This window comes from Panthera tigris, chromosome D3 (genome assembly GCF_018350195.1).
Source record: "Panthera tigris isolate Pti1 chromosome D3, P.tigris_Pti1_mat1.1, whole genome shotgun sequence".
Classification (NCBI taxonomy): Eukaryota; Metazoa; Chordata; class Mammalia; order Carnivora; family Felidae; genus Panthera; species Panthera tigris.
In genome coordinates this window covers 40,507,583-40,530,152 of record NC_056671.1, presented here as the reverse complement: position 1 = coordinate 40,530,152, position 22,570 = coordinate 40,507,583, and the positions used below count along the sequence as shown (strand labels likewise).

Here is a 22,570-nt window from a genome sequence, read left to right as displayed (position 1 = left end):
TCTTTGGGGATATTTTTGAGGTGTTCTTTGTGCAATATTTACAGTAAACCACAGTAATAATTTCTTAATGTTTTCAAAGAAAATGTGTTTGAAAATGTACCCAGGTTTATAAACTGTTCTAAATTTTCTCTATTTGATGTTTTTCATATTTCAACAATAATGTATAAATGTTTGCTATATGAAGTATGACAATATACTAAAGATGTATAAATGCAAAGTTTATCATCTCCTTGCCCCTTTCCCTAAACTCTTGTTAAGAGCAAGAAAAGTTTCTTCTATTTTTTCATAATCTTTTTTTTAAATGTTTATTTATATATTTTGAGAGAGAGCGCGTGTGCGTGCATGAGTCGGGGAGGGATGGAAAGAGAGGGAGAGAGAGAATCCCAAGTAGGCCACACAGTGTCAGTGCAGATCTCGACATGGGGCTCTTGATGTCACAAACCACGAGACTGTGACCTGAGCTGAAACCAAGAGTCAGATGCTTAACTGACTAAGCCACCCAGGTGCCCCTCATAGTCTTTAACACATACCTATTTAACCTTTTAATCATTATTTTATCCTCTTTTATCTTAGTTTTTCTTAATACTATCTGAGAAAAGGGTGTTAATTGTTCAGTTTTTATATTTTTGTTGCTTCTTATTCTACCTCTTGAAGTTTGTGCTTCATATATTTTGATGCTTTATGTGTTGTATAAAGTTCCATGATGTTTACTTATTCATTGCGCATAAATATCTTTAATTATTATTAAGTGAACCTCTTTGTCTTACGTATTTCTTTTTGCCTTAAATTAAACATCTCGCTATTACTTTCTTTTTCTTGAATTGGCTGACTACACTTTTGCCTTCTTTCATTTTTAGTCTTTCTGACATCTTTTATTTTCAGTGTACAGATGGTTGGGTTTTGTATTTTCACTTAATCAGTCTTTATACATATAAATTGATTTTTAAAATATTTTTATATTATACTTATTTATATTTATTATATATAATAATATAAATTGATAAAATTTTTAAAAGGAAGAAACTATTTTGTTCTATTTCTTTCCTTTATTTTTATGCATTAAATATAACTTTCTAACTAGGTTTCTTAAAAATAATAAGGAAGTAGGGGCGCCTGCGTGGCTCAGTGAGTTAAGCATCCGACTTCAGCTCAGGTCATGATCCCACAGTCTGTGAATTCGAGCCCCGCGTCAGGCTCTGTGCAGACAGACAGCTCAGAGCCTAGAGCCTGCTTCAGATTCTGTGTCACCCCCACCCCCCGCCCTCTGCCACTCCCCGACTAGTGCTCTGTCTCTCTCAACAATAAAATAAAGACATTTAAAAAATTAAAAAATAATAATCATAAGGAAGTAGACTTACATGGCAAAAGAAAAAAAAGGAAAAACAAAGAAGAGTGTATAATAAAAAATATAAACTACTTTCTGAATTTTTCCTACCCGTAGTCCCACTTTCCAGAAATAACTTAAGATTTTCTGGGTTTGTTTTTCTGGAGGTTATAATTAACACTTTAAAGTATATTGCCGTCTTGATTCCTTCCATATCTTTTAAGTCTCCTTCCCTTTTCAGCTCCCAATATGTATTCATTATAGTATTCTCTTTCATTATCAGTATTTTCAACACTTACATACGGTTGTACAATTTCCAGTGATTCTGTGGGTTGACTGGGCTCTGCTGGGTCAGGCTTCTGCTCTGTGAGAGGTGAGCTGACTCGGATTCTTCTGAGCTTTCCCGAGGGCTGTGTCATTCAGATGGCTCACTCTCGGGCGCTTGCTGGGGGCTGGAAGTTTAGCTGGGTCTGTTGACTGTAGCACCTTCAGGTGGCCTTCCCACGTGGCCTGTGCTTTTTACAGAGCGGTTTCTGGGTTCGGAGAGGTAGCTGGGTTCCAAGAGCTCCAAGAGGAAAGGAAATAGAAGCTGCCAGTCCCCTCAAAGGCTAGACCTGGCCTGATGTCACCCCCTCTCCAAGTGTGCTGGATGTTTTTTTAATTAAAACAAATTTTTTAATGTTTATTTTACATTTGAAAGAGAGAGAGACAGAGTGCAAGCAGAGGAGGGGCAGAGAGAGAGGGAGACACAGAATCTGAAGCAAGTTCCAGGCTCTGAGCTGTCAGCACAGAGTCCGACACGGGCCCTGAACCCAGGAACTTGAGATCACGACCTGAGCCGAAGTCTGACGCTCAACCTAGTCACCCAGGCGCCCCTTTAATTTTTTTTTTAATGTTTATTTATTTTGGGGAGAGAGAGAGAGGGAGACAGAAGATCTGAAGCAGGCTCTGCACTGTCAGCACAGTCCCCAATGCGGGGCTCAAACCCATGAACCATGAGATTGTGACCTGAGCAGAAGGCGGTTGCTTAATTGACTGGGCCACCCAGGTGTCCCCACTGTGCTAGATTTCTTGTCTCTGAGCGTAGAGCCTCTCCAGATGCTTCCCCAGGGACAAATCTCTCTTACTTCTGATATTTGGGGTTGTGGTATTACTTACTTTTTTTTGTCCCTGCAAACTCTTCTGTCTTCCATGAATACTTCCAACTTTGTGGTCTATGCTCTTTCTCCACTTTCCAGCACTCTTGCCATTGAATTGTCTTTCGGCTTCTTTTCCACCTTCTCAGAGGATCCTGGGGAGGAAGGGGAACATGTCTGTTTAGTCTATCACCGTGAACCAGCTACAAATGTTTTGCTTTTAGTTGGCATATTCTGGGATTTTTTTTTTTATCTCCATCTATTATTGCCAAATTAGTCTTATATTTTCATTGTGTAAAATAATAAAAACAGGGGCACCTGACTAATTCCATCAGAAGTGTGTGCGACTCTTGATCTCGAGGTCATGAATTTGAGCCCCACATTGGTGTAGAGATTACTTAAATAAATATTTTTAAAAATAATAAAATAAAATAATAAAAACATATTTCTTTCAGAAGCCATAATCACAATATTCAGGAGCAATGGGTACCACAGTTTTAAATTATTTAATTCTGTTTAGTAGACTACAGTATTTATTGCTAATCTATCTCCATTGTAGCTTCTTAACTTATAAATTCTAAATTTGATTATTCTCTCAGATAGCAGGGTTTTTTGTGTTTTTTTTAATTTTTTTTTCAACGTTTTTTATTTATTTTTGGGACAGAGAGAGACAGAGCATGAACGGGGGAGGGGCAGAGAGAGAGGGAGACACAGAATCGGAAGCAGGCTCCAGGCTCCGAGCCATCAGCCCAGAGCCTGACGCGGGGCTCGAACTCACAGACCGCGAGATCATGACCTGGCTGAAGTCGGACGCTTAACCGACTGCGCCACCCAGGCGCCCCAGCAGGGTTATTTTTAAGTAGATTTTTCAGAAACATTTTATTAATACTAAAATTTACAAAGCTCTTACATATTTAAGATTGTGTTTCTCAAGGCTTTACATTTGGAAGATATCCTGGCTAGGCTAAGAATTCTGTATCATATTTTTTTCTTTGCAACACTGCTCCATTACCTTGTTTCTAGTGTCTCTGTGGATAGACATCCAAGACTTGCCTGATATATATTATTTTTCTTTAAAGGTGACAAGTCATTCCTGGATGCTTGTAACACTTTTTTCATACTTGAAATTCATCAGGAGATGTCTTGACCTTGATCACTTTTTGATCTTGTCTTGATCTTATCACTGTTTTCTTGATGTTTTCTTTTTTAATGCTTATTTATTTTTGAGAGAGAGGGCGCACACGTGCGCAAATGCGGGGCAAGCAGGAGAGGGGCAGAGAGAGAAAGACAGAAGATCCAAAGCGGGCTCTGCATTGACAGCAGTGAGCCCAATGTGGGGCTCCAACTCATGGACCATGAGATCATGACTTGAGCCGAAGTCCGACACTCAACTGACCGAGCCACTCAGCCACTCCTTGATGTCTTGTTTTAACCTGAAGATTTAGGTTTCTTCTTTCAGGAGAATCTTCTTTTACCAACTGTGAATATATATATATATATATATATATATATATATAGGTTCTCTTCCCTAGGAACACTTATTATGTGTGTCTTGAATCTTCCTCTTTCTTTTCATATCTATAATTCAGATGTTAGCTAAGGCCTCTTGGCCCTTTGAAGATCTAAATAACTGGTTTAGTTCCCAGTCAACTTCAGGACCTATAAAAGATCAAAGACTTCACAATATCAACTAAATCCTGTATCTCTCTTTCTCCATATGTCATAGATACAAAACTATGAGCATACAAAACTACATACCCTTTTTAAAAAAATTTTTTTTAAATTTCTCCCAGAAATGGACTGACGTTGATATTTAATGACCTTTCATTGAATCTGGTTAAAATTTGAAAAGCTGTAAGGAGGGGTTCCTATCACAGGACTGGATCATCTTCTTCTCTCATTATTCTTTTTCCACTTCTGCTCCTCATCCCCTCCTTCCTTGTATTTGTGCACAGTAACTTCCCTCTTTCTTTAATAAGACATTTTTACCAACTTACCAAGCCTGGAGCCAGAAGTGGGTGGAGGTGGGGACGTTAGCACTCATTTCCTACTCTTAGGATCCACTCTCCCAAACAAAGGGTTTAGTCACAGCTGCATTCAGGTGTTTAAATGATGTCATCAAGATTATATTTCCCACTTTTCCTCTCAGGTTATGTTTGTCTCTGCTTTTTTTTTTCTCTCTGTTCCCCTATGTGACCTAATTCTCTTCTGATACAAATAAATGCATTCTATGTAGAAAATATGACTCCTGGTAGTACCAATCATATGTATAACCATATAATTCATGGTATAAAAATGAGAGACTCCCTCTCTTTCCCAATATTTCATATATCAAATCCCTTGAAATAAATAAGATTGGATTTGCTTGGGTCAGTGCCCAATCTCATTGTGTTAACATGGCTGGGGAGTCGTGATTGGATGGAATGCCTACCCCCATCATCATTCCCATGGGAATCCTATGGGCTCTGGGAAGACCAGCTCCCTGGAGTAGCGAGTGTTGTTGCTCTGAGAAGACAAAAACAACAGGTGTTTACATACCTCACACTCTTTGATATGGAAATGTTCCCTCTCCCTCCCTGGCTCATCCTTCCTTGAGTGAAGGGTTACTTCCAGGACCTTGGGGAAACTTTTCACCTAATATCAATATTGGTATCCTATTAAAGATTTGGGGAACTAGCCTGGCTTGTGTTTTCATCTCTTTTGTGATTGTTTTTTGTCTTCTCAGCAGATTTCGGGGGGAGAAGTTACAGTAGGAAGTTACTTTTATGAAAGGTCTTTTGTTTGTAGCTTGTGAAATATGGTAGAAACTACAGAGCAAATGAGAATGAAAAGGAATAGGGAATAGACTGAAGGGAAAAAAAATGACCTAATAAACCCCAGCCTCTCAGAGTGAAACGAATTGTAGCAGTGATTCCTCATGCAAGGGGCTCAGTGAGTTACACTGAGGCAAGTCATGGCAGGGTGATTAAATCAGTAAAAATGCTCAGTCAACTGGGTATCTGAGTGGTACTGGAGTCCAAGAAAAATCTTGCTTTGAAGCTATTTGCTAAAGGCAATACGCGTTCACTGAACACTTAAGATTTGTCAGGCACTGTGCTAAGTACCGACTACAAACCTGTCATTAAAACAGGCTATGTTTTAAGAACTTAAAATCTAGCTATTGTGTTGTATAAACTCTTTACTTCCTCCATATAGTTTATTCTTTATTATAAGTGATGATTTTAGAAGATGCTACTGTATTTATTTCCTTTCTAAAAGATACTTTTATGCTTAGTAATAGCTACCATTTGGTGAGGTCCTATTCTGTCATATACCCTCTATACACACTATCTCTAATCCTCCCCCAAAGCCTATGAGCTAAGTGTGATTATCTCCATTTACAGGTGAGAACAGTGAGGTTTGAAGGAGTTAAGTAAATTCCTCAAGGTCAAGAGGCTGAACCAGGTTTGAAACTCAAATCTCCAGGCTCTCTGTCTCCCACTGTGTTTTCTTCCTCATCACTTCTCTCTCTGCATCTTCTCACCTTTACCTCCCTCAGGTAACTGCTTCCTGCTCTCATGGCTTCTCAGTTTGACCCAGCTGTCCTCTCCCACTGGCCCATACCATTGCCTCTGGCCTGCACTTGGCTCGATGTCCACCTGGTTCTGTCAGTTGTGACTGGTACAGGGGGGTTCATGGGTTCAGATGAGGACGGTTAAGTTTGGCCCTCAGAGGCAGAAGTCTCCTTAGAAGAGGATCCCACACTAGTGAAGATGACTGGCATTAAGCACAGTGAAGTGTAGTAGGACGTGCCCTAAAATGTGCCACTTGGCATAAGGATTATCTTGAGCTGAGCACCACTGAGAACAAAGAGATACACGAAAAGCTCTCTGCTTTCCCCCCATTTGCCAAAAAGCAAGGCATCAGTTTGTAAAGGTGCTCCCCTCCTTCCCATCTTTACCAGAGAGGAGAGAAATTAACCCCCAGAGACAACCCTAGGCCCTTATCAGCCTGGAGATGATGCCAGAGGAATCTACATAACAAACTTTATTAACTAGCCTTTATCTTCCTTAGTTTCCCGATTTATTTGCTTTCTTGCAATTTGCCACCACTAGGAGCTCAGAGTCATTTTCTTTTGTCGCATTTCCACAAAATTATTCTACAGAATTATTATTAAGATGTTACATAAGGGGGCGCCTGGGTGGCTCAGTTGGTTGAGCATCCTACTTTGGCTCAGGTCATGATCTCACAGTTAGTGGGTTCAAGCCCTGCATCGGGCTCTGTGCTGACAACTCGGAGCCTGGAGCCTGTTTCGGATTCTATGTCTCCCTCTCTCTCTGCTCCTCCCCCACTCGCACCCTGTCTCCCCCTGTCTCAAAAATAAACATTAAAAAAAATTAAAAAAAAAAAGATGCTACATAGGGGCGCGTGGGTGTCTCAGCTGGTTAGGAATCAAACTCTTGATTTCAGCTCAAGTCGTGATCTCATGGTTTGTGGGTTCGAGCCCCATGTCAGGCTCCTTACTGAAAGCGCAGAGCCTGCCTGGGGTTTTCTCTCTCTGCCCCACCCCCATTCTCTCTCAAAAATGAATAAATATTTTTTAAAATGCTAAATAGGGGCACCTGGGTGGCTCAGTCAGTTAAGCCTCTGACTTCCGCTCAGGTGATGATCTCACAGTTCGTGGGTTCGAGCCCCGCATCCAGCTCTGTGCTGACAGCTCAGAGCCTGGAGCCTGTTTCGGATTCTGTGTCTCCCTCTCTTTCTGCCCTTCCGCCATTTTCACTCTGTCTCTCTCTGTCTCTTAAAAATAAATAAACATTAAAAAAAATTTTTTTAAATGCTAAATAAATTCTCTTTGAGTTACTCATCACAGAGTACTCCCACGTGTACAATGCATACGTTAGTAAACCTCCATTTTTCTCTTGTTAATCAATTTGTCAGTCTGATTTGCAGGGCCCAGCCACTAAAACTAAGATGGATAGGGGAAAAATATTTTTCTTCCCTACAGCAGGCCTACCTGAATGGCACACTTTTATTAATTTATCAATTAATATGACTTTTTAAAATTTTGTGTCATAGTTAGCAGGGGACTTGCCCGGAGTCATCCCACACAGATAAAAGAGCTAGCCAACATCTGAATTAAATGCAATATTGAAAAGTGACAGTCCAAATGTCAAAAAAAAATAACAGTTAAAGAATCATAGTACATAAGTTCTCATATTATATAATCATCAAGAGTTATGTTTCCAAAAAAATTTAATTTCATGGGGGAATGCTCAAAATACACTAAGTTTAAAGAAAAGCAGGATAAAATTTCTAAATACACCACATATTGTATGAACATAATGTGCATTTTAAAAAGGGAGGTATAAAGTTAAAACTAAAGACAAGAAGAAAGGAAGGGAGGGGGGGTGTAGTCCTGGAAAATGCCAATCAAAGGAGTTCTAGAAACAGGAAAGGAAGGCAAGGAAGCATATGCTTCTCAGCATCAGTGTTGTGAAAGAGGGTTCCAGATGATCCCAGAGCAGACGAACACATCGCAGGTTCTTGCATTCTGTTAAAAATACTGAGTCACAGGTTAGTTCCCTTTGTTGGCATTGCACACGGCTGATTTACAATTCTGAAGCTCACCAGGTACTTTGGCACAGGGAAGGTGATGCTCTCGCGAGTACGTGTCTCTTTGAGAACATGCCCCTGGCTCGCTAGAATACTAGACTGGCTGTCTGGGTTACAAAGCAGCCCCTGTTAGGATAAAGTGAGACAGTTACCTCATTCACCTCCAAGTTCACCAGGGAAGCTCTCAAACTCCAGAGCAGGGAAAGCAAAACCCTCAACCGTGGTCACCTTGCCGCAGCGAAAAGAAACCAAACAGGTTCAACCTGAAACTGCCTACCAACCTTGCCCATTTCCTCACCCCAGAGAGTCTGGAGGTCATTCAACTAAGGGACCAGCTTTTTGTATTTGTAAATGACATTTGGCCCAGAGTAAATGCTCTTGTCCTGGGATCTCATACGGAGTATAGGTTGGCTCCAAGACACAACGCTCTACTGTTCGTCCCTGACAGGCACACCCACATACATTTTGAGGTTACAGAGGTAGATTTTTGTGGATAAGGAACGAATAAATTCCATAAACACACAAACCGGGAAAGCATTGGTCAGATGGAACCAAGGAAGAAAGTCTAGGAAGAAAAGCTGACCACCAGCTGGATATGAGTCAACAAAACAACAGAGAACACACATACATGCGCACACACATACATACACAGCATTTGAGAATATTCAATGAAAGCTTTGTTTCTAAGACAATTCTACTTCTTTCTCAGCCCTGTCTCTGGAGACACAAGCAGAATACTGTTACAAAGAGAGCCACAGTGACAGCATGATATCTGGTGCACAAATGAGGAGAGAGTGAATAAAAACTGAGACGTTTTATAGCTGTCCAACAGTAATCGATAGATGTACAACGGCTTACGCTGAAGGACCTTGCAAGGTAGAATGAGAAGGGAAGGATTATTGGGGTTAGTTCACATCATTCACTAGCAGACACATAAAGTACAATCATAGGGGTGCCAGCCTGGTTCAGTCAGTAGAGCATGTGACTCTTGATCTTGGGGTTGTGAGTTCAAGCCCCACACTGGGTATTGAGCTTACTTAAAACAACAATAATAAATAAATAAAATACAATCATCACACTCAAAGGTTTCAGTTAAGCATTCTGACCTTAAGTAGTAAAGTCTCCTCAGGGGTGCCTGGGTGGCTCAGTCAGTTAAGCATCTGACTTCGGCTCAGGTTATGATCTCATGGTTCGCGGGTTGGAGCCCCGCATCGGGCTCTGTGCTGACCGCTCAGAGCCTGGAGCCTGCTTCGGATTCTGTATCTCCCTCTCTCTCCCTTCCCTGCTCGTACTCTGTCTCTCTCTCTCTCTCAAAAATAAGTAAACATTAAAAAAAAGAAAAGTCTCAAATCTGGGGCAAACCATCATTAAACTCTCCAGATATAACAGTGGTTAACATTTGTTGTGTTATGCCATTTCTCATGTAAACTTCTACAGGCCTTACACGTATTAGCTTAATTAATCCTCACAGAAATACTATGAAATGGGAGCTGTAATGGCACGTTTTTTTTTTTTTTTACAAATGAGGAAATAGAGGCAAAGAAAATTTCAGTATCTCCATCGAAGTCTTGCTGATAGTGGAAGGTTTTGCACCCAGGAGACTGGAGCTCCAATTTTTATGCTCAGTGCTCACCTACAGAGCTCACTCCTTGGGCTTCCTTTTGGAGTTTAATTATTATTGTATCTCATTTAAAGAATTGTTTAATTGTTATTTTATTTTTAATACCTCCATACACTGGGACCCTGGCATAATCACTTTGGATATTATATATGACTGTGTTCAAAGGTGTCTCTTTCTTCCTTCCAGCTTCCAACCAGCTTCCAGAAACATCCCAGAATCCACAAAAACTACTTTCCACAGGACAACTGCCCATCCTAAGAATCTCTTAGGATAGATTGAGACTTAGTAATCATAACAGTGTGCATTTGCATACAATTTTATAAGTGCTTACTTTCTTATATTCTCACTTCCTGCAAAACCCTGAAAGCATATCGGAGGCTAGTATTTTCCTCCCCATTCGAAAGGTGGCGATTACAAAAGTTCTGAGAGTTCAGGTGACCTATCCGAGGACACACAGCTAACACACGACTGAACCAGGACTGGAATCCATTTTCAGTGAGTGGTCCCACTGATGGAAGCTCCGGAGGCCAGGGAAAGTCCCTATTCTTTGGAACCTCTCACGTCACTAACACGGTAGTACCTAACCCATAATAGATCTTCAGTAGGTAGTGTTGACACATATTGGTAGCAGGAAGAATTTTAAAGTGCTGATGTAAAACTGGAGCAGTGTCTGCATTCTGCACAAAAGCTTGAAAGAGACCTTTATTTTGTTCCAGGAGGGACCTTTCATGAGTCCTTTCTGTCCATTGTTCTCAGGGAGAGCTAGCAGTTGAGTAATCCCAATGCTTGTGGTTCAGACTGGGATGGGTTGGTAGGTGCTGTTTGAGAATGTAATGCTGTTATTAATGTGCCTTTCAAGGATGTAAGAGAAGGGCGGGGGGTCTTCATTTGGAGAACAGCTTTTTTTTTTCTTTTTTTTCTTTTTTTTCTTTCTTTCTTTCTTTCTTTTTTTTTTTTTTTTTAATTATTAGATTTGTTTCCTTTACCTGAAGGTGGTGGAGGTGGGGCAACTGAAAAGGAGGAAGTGGGCTCAGACAACACAGAGGTGGGCTGGGGGTGGGGGTCTGGGAGGGGGGCGGATAGAGAACAGATGGCCCAAGAAAACCCCAACTGAAGGGTGTGGCCAATGGATGCTACTGACAGTAATAGGTAATCCAGGCTTCAGTTTCCCTTTTCTGTAAAATAGTTCCTTTGTGTTATTTTCAAGCCTTGATAAAGTTTGTTTAACATGGCCGCCTTGCTCTACATCCTTTGAGAAATATGAGAAAGGGCTCTGCACGTGGAGTAAGAGGGGAAGAGATCAGATCAGAGAGAGGGGCAAGTTGTGGAGAAATGTTTGTGAAATGGGAGCGATGAATGACAAAGAAGCCCAGAGGGTGGTGGGAGGGAGGTGAGAAGTGATGACCAGAGTGGAATGTGGAAAGGATAAGCAACCCTCACCCACCCCAAGGATACTCAGAAATAGCTGGGGAGGAAAGTGGACTTGCCTACAAGCAGGCTAGAAGCTTCAGGCCGAGCATGTACGTTTTAAATAGAAATGTTCGCACTCCTCAGTTGAAAAGCTGGAGGGCCTGGGGAGGAGTCGGGTTACTTTTGCTAAACGGATGAACTTCCATATGTCTGGAATCTTAGAAGAACAACTTGGATAACCAGAAAATGATATTGCCTCACACTAAAACTGTCACTCTGGAAGAAGGGGGTTGGTGATCGATAGTAAGTTAAGGGAAATGAAACCACAGAAGTAACAGAACTGCAGCATGAGCAAAATGATTTATGCAAGGCACATGTAAATGTGTGCCCTTTTGCAACTATGACTTTGTCCCTCTTGATAATTTTAGACACCTGAAAGGGGCCCTGTGCTATAGTCTACAGAGATCATTGTTCCAGCCAGGGGAATTCAAATTCCGTAGACATTCCCTTTTATAAAGAATACAGTAGGTACCTTAATCATCAAAATCATCCTTTATTTATTTGCATTTGTGAAATACCCCTGTCTTAATCTTTGGTATAATCTACTATCTATGCAGGGGCACCTGGGTGGCTCAGTCAGCTGAGCATCCAACTTGGGCTCAGGTCCTGATCTTGCGGTTTTTGAGTTCCAGTCCCACATCGGGTTCGCTGTGGTCAGCACAAAGCCCATGCAAAGCCCACACAAAGCCTGCTTTGGATCCTCTGTCCCCCTCTTTCTGCCCTTCCCCTGCTTGTGCTCCCTCTCTCTCTCTCTCTCAAAAAAAATCTACTGTTTATTCAAAGAAATAAAACATTAGTACACAGCACGTACATCTAGTGTCAATGAGCAGCTAAAAGTTTCTGGAAGAACCATCAGCAATGAAACAATAAAACTTTAAATATTTAAGTGATAATAATTAGACTTGGCATTGAGATGAGCTCCACACTTATTTTAGTCATGCTTCAGAGTCTACAAAAAGGGCAGTATACTGAAGGTAATCTTTACATTCTAAAAGACCTAGTTGTCATCACAATGCATTGTTTAAATACCCTGAAATCACTTTTGGCGAGACTCTTTTGGAGGAATTAATGTAGTTCAATTACTTCTAATGTGATAACAATAACTCCTGGGTATATTTTAATGTGTGAAAAATTTAACACAAATAAAAATTATCCATTGAAATGAAATATTTCAATAATATGATTCTAATACAGATTTAACACTTACAGATCAGGTTTCTTTCAATAATAATTTTACCATATTTTTAGAATATTGTGTAAGCTAATTTTATGTTAGAATTTTTAGCTAATGTAGGGGAGCAAAATCACCACCCTGCAATATGTCTCTTTGGCAGATGGATTATTTTAGGCTGATATTTAAAAAACCAAACAAAAAAACATAAGGCTCAGTAAGAACCCTTGATCTTCCCCCTAACTGCCTGAAAGAATTTAGTTAGAGGACCTGCTTCTGGAAAGGAGCTATTGTAATGGATAACTACAGTGTATATAAAGTAGGTATGGTAGACAAGGAGAAGCTTAGCAAAGTCTGTTAAAATTCCTTTCTATGTCCAACTATTCCTGTGTGACCCAGCCAACATTTGTTTATCAAATATTTACTCTTTTTTATCTTCCTGTGAATTGTCTTCCCTTTGAGGTCCCACACCCCTACCTTTTTGTCCTTAGCTCTGGAAGTCATAGAAGCCTCCATTGTCTAACTGCTTGTGGGCCTTATATTCTTATAGAGCCTCTGTACATAAGAAATCAAATTTTATTTGCTACTGTTAACCTGTCTCATGTCAACTTAATTTTTAGACCAGCCAAAAGAACTTTGAAGGGTAATGGAAAACTTTTCTTCCTCAACACTAATACTACCTTTGTTCATGAGCAAATGGTTGAAATAGAGCCTTTATAGAGGAGAAAACCCAACTTATATAATGTTATGGATTGAATTGTGTCACCCCAAAAAGATATGTTGAAATCTTAACTCCCTGGACCTCAGAATGTGACCTTTGGAAATTAAAAATATAATTAGTTGGATTATTACTTGGCAATCAATAAGAATGAAATCTTGCCATCTGCAACAACATGGATGGAACTAGAGTATATTCTGCTAAGTGAAATAAGTCAGTCAGAGAAAGACAGATATCATATGATTTCACTCATATATGGAATTTAGGAAACACAACAGATGAACATAGAGGAAAGGAAGGAAAAATAAGATAAAAACAGCAAGAGAGGCAAACCATAAGAGACTCTTAAGTACAGAGAACAAACAGGGTTGTTGGTGGGGTGTTGGGTTGGGGGATGGACTAAATGGGTGATGGGCATTAAGGAGGGCACTTGTTGGGATAAGCACTGAGTGTCTATGTAAGTGATGAATCACTAAATTCTACTCCTGACACCATTATTACACTATATGTTAACTAACTGGGATTAAAATAAAATAAAATAAAATAAAATAAAATAAAATAAAATAAGTAAATTATTTTTTTAACTTTTTTTAACTTTTTTTTTTTTTTTTTTTTTCTTGAGACAGAGAGAGACAGAGCATGAACGGGGGAGGGGCAGAGAGAGAGGGAGACACAGAATCAGAAGCAGGCTCCAGGCTGGGAGCCATCAGCCCAGAGCCCGACGCGGGGCTCGAACTCACAGACTGCGAAATCATGACCTGCGCGGAAGTCAGACGCTTAACCGACTGAGCCACCCAGGCGCCCCGTAAATTATTAAATAAATACCTAAGATGAGGTCATACTTGAGCTGGGGATCAGGGGGTGGGGGGGGTGGGGAGTACTGGATCAATTCTGACTGACATCCTTGTAAGAAGATGACCATTTGAAGACAAACACACACAGGGAGAATGCCATGTGACCACAGAAGAAAAAAAGCAGAGTGATGAGCAGCTGTATACCAAGGAACACCATGGATTGCCTATGACCCCGGAAGCTAAGAGAAAAGCATGGGATGGATTCTCTCCAAGAGCCTTTGAGAGAGCACAACCCTGCCAACACCTTGTATTTCTGAATTCTAGCCTCCAAAACTGTAAGAGAATGACTTTCTGTTGTTTTAAGACACCCATCTGTGGCACTTTGTTACAAAGGTCCTAGGAAATGAATACAGATTGGAATGGATGCACTCACCTATGTTACGGAATGATGAAGTGCAAAGGGCACAGACTTTGGGGTTCAGCAAAAGTGGACATGAACCCTGACCCAACCAATTCTTTCCTGTGTGACTTTATGTAAGGTAATTACTTTAGTCTGTTTCTTTAGCAATAGAAATAAGATCCTCACAAGATTGAGAGCAATTATCATGAAACATATGAAAGTTACAAAGCACATAGTAGGCTCTCAAGAAAGGCTGATTTGCAGCCTTTACATATGAGCTCATTTAAGTGGTCCATTAATATTCATCATTTTGATATTACTGTTTACATGTTCTTTCCATTTTATCTGTTGACATGGGCTTTTTCTTACGTTTATTTGACGTGTTTATGAAAGTTAAGAGCTCTTTTCTTTCTTTTCAATGTAATTATTGAAAAAAATACTGAATTTCAATTGAATAGTGAAAAACTATTTTCACACACACACACACACACACACACACACACACACACACGTTTTAGAACTGTAAATTTCTAGTGACCTGGATGTTCAGCCACACTTTTGGCAGTAATGGTTAAAAAAAAAATTTTTTTTTCATAACTAATGGAAAATAGGCAGTAGAAACTCTAGTTCCCTGATTGTAATTTGAAGAAAATTCAGGAAAGTGAGTGGGTGAAAATTCCCAGACAAATACAGTTTGTTCATTTAATTTTATCTTGACCGTGCTGAAAAAAGTGTTTTTTTGAGAAATAGTAAGATGATGTTCTTTCACAGAATACTGAAACGTGAATTATCCAATCTAATGACCTGGTTTCAAAGTCTGAATTATTTATTAGTCTTATTAAAAGGGGATAAAACTTCTGCTTCAAGATGGAGGAATGACATATTTATGTGATCTTTTTCTTAAGGCCTCATTAAAATGACAATAAAGAAATAAAGAGGTATAATTGAGGAGCAATCAAGAGATGAGGAAAGGGCCATCGGTGATCTAAATCTTTCAATAAATTTCTGGAAGACAAAGAAGAAAGTTGTAACCAGAGAAACACAGTGAAGGTAATTCCAGCCTGAAGGATGCATGGAGAGGCCATACCTGAGAAGGAAGCCAATCTGCCTACCAATCCCAACATGCAAGGACTCAGAAAATTCACTTCCCACATCTTTTCTTAGGAAGTTACTTGGCAATATGCCTCTGCAAGACAAAGGAATAAGCCAAGGAAAAGCACTGGCATGCAGGAAATGGTGGTTTCCAATGAGGAAAGCAATTAAGGGAAGTCTCAGGGTGACAGCTGGGTAGCAGACCTGGCCAGTAAGCAAGAGGCTAGGAGGAAATTATCTGGGGAAAAAGGGAAGGGGCTGAGTGTCTCATACTAACTTTGTGATTTTAGGCTAATACAAAGATGCCAACAATGCAAAAATAAAAAGAAAGAAAAACAATTAGAAAGCCACATTATTCATGTGGATGGTTTGGCTCCAAACTATAGAAAAACCAATGTGGCTTAAAGAAGAAGGAATTTTTTATCTGACATAACAGGGGCACTGTAGGCAGGGAAGTTTCAGGCTGACTGGTTAACCCAGTGGTTCTGGGTCTTCATCAAGCACATATGTTCTTTCCATCTTTCCCTCTGCCAGCTTTACTTTGTAAGCTTTATTCAAAAGCTGGCTCTTCTCTCAGTAGCAAGATGCCCACTGCTCTTTTTTAAGGTTCACACCAACATGATAGAACCCCAGAGAAGATGCCATGTCTCTCCTGGAGAGAAGAAAACTTTCCCAGAAGTCCTCACCTGACATCTTTTCTTGTCTCAATTGGCCAAAAGTGTGTCATGTGTACCTTGAAACAATTGCTGGAAAGGAGAATGGAACCACTACTGGAGAGATTAATTGCTACTTGATATTCATTCTCTTCTTCTTCCCTTTCTATAATAGAACTCCCGTGAATTTTATCTGGATACATAATCACCAAAGTAGGAGCCACCTTTCCCAGCCTCCCTTGTTCCTACGTGTAGCCATGTGACTAAGTTCTGGCCAATAGGATGTGATTGGAGACGTGTGGGCAATTTCTAGATTATTCCTTTAAAAAAGAGTTATAATCGGGGGGTGAGGCGTGACTGGCTAGCTCAGTCAGTACAGGATGTGACTCTAGATCTCAGGGTCATGAGTTCAAGCCCCAAGTTGGGCATGGAGCCTACTTAAAAGGAAAAAAAAAAGAAAACAAGTTGTATGGAGGTGACTAGCTGGCTCAGTCGGTAGAGCATGCAACTTGACCTCAGGGTTGTGAGTTCAAGCCTCACATTTGGTATGGAGATCACTTAAAAATAAAGTCTTTAAAAAAAAAAAAAGTTGTATGCTCTCCACTGCCTCATGCTTTCCCTTCAGCAAGCACAAAGGTTTAGTGGTAGCGAGTCAGCTTCAAACATGAAGATGAGGGCAATTCCTAAGGAGATGACAGCAACAGACAGAAGGAACCTGGCACCAAGGTGCTCTCATGAAGCTAAGCTTACACTCCTACTAGTTTAGAATTTTATGTGATAAAGAAATGAACTTCTGTCCATTAATTCTGATCACTATTAAACAGCCAGAGCAATATCCTAATTAATGCAATGACCATGCTTCACTTAGACCAGTGAGTCTCAAAGTAAGGTCCCCATACTAGCAGAATTAGCATCACCTAGAATTTTGCTGGAAATTCAAATCCTTGGGCCACACCCCAGATCTACTGAGTCAGAATATCTGTGAATGTAGCTCAGCAGGCTGTGCTTTACCAAGCCTTCCAGGTCATTCTGATGCCTATTCAAGTTTGAGAAACACTGAATAGCTCACGTGGGATCCTTTGTTTGGCTGAAAATAGAGCTGACCTCTGCTGGAAATTTTGGCTAAGTGGATGAGGGCAGACACTTGAAAAACTCAGGGTCCTGTTAGGTTCTGTCAAGTGAGGATGGGATGGATGCCAGGTGGCAAACCAAGAGCATCTGTCCTTGTTATAATATAATAAACATAGTTAACTGATTTTCAACTCTTCGAATTAATCTAAAGATTTACTTACATAGTTGACTCTGGAACAACGTGGGGGTTAGGTGCACCAATTGCCATGCAGTCAAAAACCCTCGTAAAAATTTTTACTCCCCCAGAATTTAACTACTAATAGCCTACTGTTGACAGGAAGCTTTACCAGTAACATAAACAGTGGATTAAAAATGTCTTGTATGTCGTATGTATTATACACTGTATTCTTACAATAAAGTAAGCTAGAGAAAAGAAAATGTTGTTAATAAGTTAATAAGGAAAAGAAAGACATTTATAATACTGTACTGTATTTTTTTTTAATCTGCATATGAATGGACCTGCATAGCTCAAACCCTTACTGTTCAAGAGTCAACTTTAGTTTCAGAGCAGAATGTAAAGGTCATGGTCATTGACAATATGAAAGTATATATGGCAGACTTGAGTGATGGAAATCAAGAGGAGAGGTGAAAGAAAATGGAGAGAAAAGAGATAATGTCAATAGCTGACATAACAAGAAATGAAGGTGCTCATTTAAAATGAATTAAATGTAGGGGCGCCTGGGTGGCGCAGTCGGTTAAGCGTCCGACTTCAGCCAGGTCACGATCTCGCGGTCCGTGAGCTCGAGCCCCGCGTCAGGCTCTGGGCTGATGGCTCGGAGCCTGGAGCCTGTTTCCGATTCTGTGTCTCCCTCTCTCTCTGCCCCTCCCCCGTTCATGCTCTGTCTCTCTCTGTCCCAAAAATAAATAAAAAACGTTGAAAAAAAAATTGAAAAAAAAAATAAAATAAAATGATAAATGTAGGGGGTTCCTGGCTGGCTCAGTCAGTGGAACTTTTGACTCTAGATCTCAGGGTTGTGAATTCTGGCCCCATGCTGGGTGTGGATCCAACTTAAAAAAAATTAAAATAGATAAATAATAATAACTTAAAACATATAATTATAAATGTAACTGAGAGGAACTCAAAATAAGAACACAAATTGGAAGCAGTCCACCTGTCTACTGGCTGATGAATGGATAAAGAAGATGTGGTATAGGGGCACCTGGGTGGCTCAGTTGGTTAAGTGTCCAACTTTGGCTCCAGTCATGATCTCATGGTTCATGGATTCAAGCTCCGCATCAAGCTCTGAGCTGACAGCTCAGACCCTGAAGCCTGCTTCAGATTCTGTGTCTCTCTCTTTCTCTCTGTCCCTCTTCTGCTTGCTCTTTCTCTCTCTCTCTCTCAAAAATAAATAAATAAAAATTTAAAAAATTAAAAAAAAAAGAGGTGGTATAGATGTACAATGGAATATTATTCAGCATTAAAAAGAATGAAATCTTGCCATTTGCAACAACTTGGGTGGAGCTAGAAAGCATAATACTAAATGAAATAAGTTAATCAGAGAAAGACAAATACCATATGATTTCACTATGTGGAGTTTAAGAAACAAAACAGAGAAGCAAAGAAAAAAAGAGAGAGACAAACCCAGAAACAGAATCTTAATTATAGAGAACAAACTGATGGTTATCAGAGGAGAGAAGGAGGGGAGGAGTATGAAATAGGTGATGGAGATTAAGGAGTGCACTTGTTGTGATGAGCACCGGGTCATGCATGATAGTGTTGAATCACTATATTGCACACCTGAAACTAATACTATACTCCATGTTAACTAACTGGAATTAAAATAAAAACTTAAAAAAAAAAAAAAGAACACAAATCTATTGGGAAAGAGAGCCAAGCTAAATCTTCATCTTTCATGGTAGGAAGTCAACAAATAATTTCAGAAAATACTACATCAAGAAATAGCAATGTTAATATAGTATTTAAAGAAATGAGGCGATCACCATAAGAATAAAAATAGAAGTGACTAGAATAGTTAAAAAGAACTTTCCCTCTTGGAGGGGGGACTGCTGTTCTTTATTAACCCTTCTCTACAATTCGACTTTTATTTTTAAGTTAGGGGATGTATTTTAATAATGAAACATTTTAAAATTATGTTTTCAGAGGTGGTAGGCACAAGGTGGGACAGAGTCCTCCTACAAAGAGTTCCTTTGTGAAATTCTTTGTCCAGGAGTGGGGTCACCAAGAATGTGCGCAGAGCCCCAAGTCTCTCCTTTCTTGTGAAGCAGCTTTACGACTGGTTGGATTGGGACAGAGTTTCTGACAAAAGGCCTTCTTCTCCTCATCGGCATACTCCTTTGGACTACTGTATGGAGTTCATATGTGGCCAGCCTCAATGGGAACCGGGTCAGAGGGATCTGTTGACAGTCTTGCTGCTGTCACCTTTTGTAGAATTTCCTCTCTTGACCACCCCCACTTTCTCATTCAGTTGTAGGGCACACAGCCTTAGTGGGCAACGGATGTTTGCACCAGGAGACTTGTCCTCATTAGTCTCAGTTCTGACCGGGCAGCTGAATGCTTGCATCATGGACGGTCACAATATTTCAACAATCAATTGCCCCAAGGCACTTGAGCTGACAGCAATGGTGGTATACTATACAGGGGCAATTAAACCATATCTATGTCTTTATTTATTTATTTATTTTTAATTTTTTTAACGTTTATTTCTTTTTGAGTCAGAGAGAGACAGAGCATGAACGGGGGAGGGTCGGAGAGAGGGAGACACAGAATCTGAAACAGGCTCCAGGCTCTGAGCTGTCAGCACAGAGCCCGACGCGGGGCTTGAACTCACGGACCGCGAGATCGTGACCTGAGCCGAAGTCGGCCGCTTAACCGACTGAGCCACCCAGGCGCCCCAATATCTATGTCTTTAAATTCAGCTGGTCTGTTTCTTCTCACCATACTGTTATTTTTGCGATTTACTCTGCGCCCCAAATTACTCGTCTCACAAGTTGATGCTGGGCTCTGTGTTCTCAACAGAGTAATTATAGTTGGAAATGGGGGAGGCTGAAGTGGTTTGGGAGAAGCATGGTGCAGGGCAGTGGTTTTCAGATTGCTTTCAGTGAAGTCCTGGGGTGCTGCAGGGACACCTCCATGGAAGCACTCCAGGGAGTGGGAGGGAGTAGCCAGGACCCCAGATTCTACCTCATTCCCATTTGAATCAGAATGGCTGATCCAATCCTGTCTTACATGTTGAGAGGAAGAAGTTTCCAGAAATAACTTCCTGGAAATCACTGATGCTGAACACTGGACTAGCACGCACAAGGCCCGGGTTTGCACATTATTTCTCTTATTTACATGATGGTTCTACAACCATGAGCAATCCTATGACTTCTTTGATGATTTCCTGATTTGTAAAATGGAGATAATGGTACCTTTCCCCCTATGTCACAAGATTAACTCGATGCATCAGATAGAAAAGGTAAATTCTAGACCATTATAAAAACACAAAGGCTTATTACCTAGAAGAGAGAAGGACACAGTCTCAGAAGAGTTCATTTAATTAGGTTAAATATTGATGGAGGATTACACAGATATATTTTTTATAGATTGACCAGGAAAGCTATGGTCAATTATCATGAGGCAGTAACTTTATTTTTTTCCTTTTGAATGATCTCCCCCCCGCCCCCGCCCCACCCCAACATTTGTAATAAATTGCACACACAGAAGAAACCTATAAGTAACCACTGTGGTAACTGCTATTTTGCAGTAATTAATTTCTCTAGAGATAGTGATAATCATCCTGAAATCCATGAGCTGTGTGTATGCTCCTGGCTCCCAAAGGCCCAATGTATTTTAAATGCAACCTTTCAGTTCCTACAACATGGAGGAAACAGAATGCAGCAAGACTGTGAAAGTATACAACTCAGATGTGCAAAAAAAATTTCAAGTTTGTTTTCCTTTTGACTGCTCATTGGCAAGCTGACTTCCCTCTCCCACTCTGCCCTTTTCATTTCTCAGGTATCAAGAGGAAAGCTTGATTTTATTTCTTTACAATATTTCCATTTCTTCCCAATTATGCAGGTTTGTTTCAGTGTAAACAATTGGTCCATTCAAAGTTCAGCTTCCCATTAGGGCTGATAAAAATCTTTATCTGGTTAAGTAAATACTCTCTCTCTCTCTTTTTTAAAGTTTATTTATTTCTTTAGAGAGGGGAGAGGGGCAGAGAGAAAGGAAGAGAGAGAACCTGAAGCAGCCTCCATGCTGTCCCAACCCATGAGCAACGTGAGATCATGACCTGAGGGGAAATCAGGAGGCCCAGGCCTAATGGACTCAGCCACCCAGGCGTCCCTAAAATACTCTTATCTCTTAAATGTAGTCTCATCCACCTTTTCTTCTTCTGGGGAAACCGGCAGGACTTACGTATTTTCTTGATGTCTTCCAGATAAAAGGTGCTTGTATGGTGCAGTGTCCAGGCCTCCTCTGACCTCAGAGACAATGTCCCATGCGTGCTCTGTAAAGTCTGCTGCTAGTCAAGTGCCCAGGGGCTCTCTCCCCTACAGTCACATCCTCTGCACCTATAGGTAAGCCCCTCCCCAGTGGGTCCTCCCAAGTTTGCCCCCTTGGGACCCGCCTACGGGAAGGTCTGGCCCTGGTGACCCTTCTTGAGAACCAACAGCAGTCTGGGAACCCATATTCCATTCTCCTCTGTCCCCACCACAGTGTGTGACTTCGGCTCAGCCCAGAAAGAAAATCGCAACAAGCCTAAACATGCACTGCAATACGTCCCCCTTCTGCAATGACCCTAGGAAAAAGGGCAGGCTTTGCCCCTCCTCTTCCTGTCTGACAGAACATTCCCCTTCATCACATCCTCTTTCTTCCGGAGGTGACTCTCGCCCTTGCCCCAGGGTGGAAAGAGTTCAGGAAACAGAAACCAGCTTATCGTAAGGAAACAAAGGCCAGGAATCGTTCAAAAACATTTTATCTGTTACAAGGAGGAAAGAAGTCTCTAGGACAGCAAGGATTTGCCTCAGCAGGGAAAGGCCAGGACCTGGTGGAAGAGACCGCCCTTCACGGAGGGAGCTAGGTGCCCAGGTCGCTGCCCTGGGGGCTCACCCTGCCCTTGTCCACAGGGGTAGGAGGAGCCTGGGTCAAGAAGGATCCAGGTGTGCGAGGTCTGCATCCGCAGTATCAGGCACAGGGTCTGGCTCATTAGATTCACGGAGAAAGTTATAGTCAATGGAGTGTAGGAATTCTGGCCTTTGCCAGCGACTCACTCTTTGGCATGGTCAAGCTTTATTCGGTGAGTATCTGTTTTTCTGTCTATAAAGTAGAGCTGATAATAAATAAACCCTACCTTACAAGGTTTTTTCCAGTGTGAAAGAGAAATTTCATTGAATGTCACTTGGTGAGCACAGAAATGTAGGGATAAAAGATTCTTAATTCTTCAATACCCCCAGATAGCAAGAAGGTAGTGACTAAAAAGAAATGTTTATTTTCTCATTGGCATTTTTTAATAGGGTAGGAA

At 40.8% G+C, this 22,570-nt stretch overlaps 1 long non-coding RNA gene across 2 annotated transcripts in view; it reads right to left on the bottom strand.

Moving 5' to 3' along the window:
• LOC107180293 overlaps window positions 1–22,570 on the bottom strand; it is a 51,699-nt gene that overhangs the window by 4,265 nt on the left and 24,864 nt on the right. For both annotated transcript variants that reach the window (XR_006209971.1, XR_006209970.1), the window contains exons 3-4: window positions 2,483–2,615; window positions 1,624–1,889 (exon numbers count right to left, since the gene is read on the bottom strand). This is a non-coding gene — a long non-coding RNA (uncharacterized LOC107180293). The remainder of the gene's footprint in view (window positions 1–1,623; window positions 1,890–2,482; window positions 2,616–22,570) is intronic.